The sequence below is a fragment of the Aptenodytes forsteri genome, unplaced genomic scaffold, assembly GCF_000699145.1.
Source record: "Aptenodytes forsteri isolate BGI_AS27 unplaced genomic scaffold, ASM69914v1 Scaffold3, whole genome shotgun sequence".
NCBI lineage: Eukaryota > Metazoa > Chordata > Aves > Sphenisciformes > Spheniscidae > Aptenodytes > Aptenodytes forsteri.
Genome location: NW_008795283.1, coordinates 2,625,551 through 2,627,259, shown reverse-complemented (window position 1 = coordinate 2,627,259; position 1,709 = coordinate 2,625,551).

Below are 1,709 nucleotides of genomic sequence, written 5' to 3'. Positions count from 1 at the left end.
ACCACTCTATAAGCTCCAAGATGAATTTGCTGGGCTAAGAGCAGTTAAAAAAAAAACAACCAAAACTGTTACGCTAATCATTGGAATAACACCATAAAACATTCTCAAACTTTTGCTTTCACCTGAAAGGATTGCTTTAATAAAAGTTATATTAGCATCCAAAAGATGAACAGTAGTTTATTTCAATTTGCACTAACCATAAAATAACATATTTTAACAGTCTATCAAGTTATGAAGAAGAAACATTTTGTTATTACGAGATTTCAACAATGGCAAAAACAAAGGCTATTTCAGATATGCAGACTTTCAAAACTATTTACTGATCCAGGACACACAATTTGAGATATTTTATTGAAGCTCCATTGTTTACCTTGAGTATGTCACTTTTTCAGTTTATGTGATTTAGAAATTTTTAAGTTCTTGTGACTGGAAAATATTAATTATTTGGCTCAGCTTGTTGTCATACAAAATACAAAGAATCCAAGCCCTAAAGAGTGGAAATATAATGTGATCTTATACTAAAATACTGGGCTGTAAAGCAAACAGAGTAAACAGACAACAGATCACGTTAGCTGTGAAAGTAGTTCAAGACAATTTGGATGCAGTATTTTGAATGAGCGTGATTTACCTTCTGTGTTAACACCCATTAGGTTTCTAGCGATTAGCTTCTTTATTCGGGCTCACTGTGCCATCAGAGAAGTGCCAGAATTTTGGAAGACAGGGTATAGGGCTTCGTATGGGGCAAGGGGCAGAAGCGTGACAGCACTTACTTAGATTAACCTAAACTGTCCCCGAACCACGACCTGAAGTGATAGCTATTTAATTGCTTTCACGTGAAAAGTTTTGTGCTTCTCCTACAAGGGCTTTTGTAACCATTCCCTCCTTTGTGCCCACACTTGCATTTTTATGCCCACATGGAAATCCAGCTCAGAGGACTGATTCAGCTCCCTCGCAGAGTCGCTAGTCTTCTGACAGATTGTTTCCCCAGTGCACGCTTACCACACAAACACTAGCAAGGCCAGCAGTGGGTAAAAAGAGACAGGCCTTTGCAGAGGAAGGACAGACTTACATAACTATGTGCTTTAAAACACGGTTAAGAACAGTCACTCTGGCAACAGCACTCATTTTGGGAACAACATAGATTTGACAGATTAAAACGACTGCGTAACTGCTGTTCAATACTTTTAGTTCTTAGTTCTAGAAAAACAAGGTGGGGAGGAGAGAAGAATCACAGAAGGAAACGAACATGGGGTGGATGGAACTGACTGCCTGAGAAAGTACCACAGATACAGCGTAAGACGTGCAAACTATCTGTCCATGCATTATTTACTCAAACATCAGGGAGCACAATGCAGTTGAGATCTGTATCGACACCTGCAAGTCGCAGATCTTGACACGTTGTTCCTAGCACAACGCAACCGCGTTTGCTCACTAGTGGCTCACAAGATCAAACATGCTGGCCTAAAAGCACTCGGGAAGCATGGGACCGCAGCAAAAAAACAACTGCTTGTTCGCCTTTTTGAGAAGTCGAGGCGGGACAGGGCTGCGCTAGACTCGCCGCCTCCCCAAGGCAGGAGGACCCTCTCCTTGGGTTCCCCATCACCGAGGCGTCGGCCCACCCAGCGGCGATCGTCCCTCCGGCTCTTCGGGGCGGACGCGAAAGCTTTACACTCACCTTCAAGCCCCGACGGCTCCCAGCCATCCCTCCG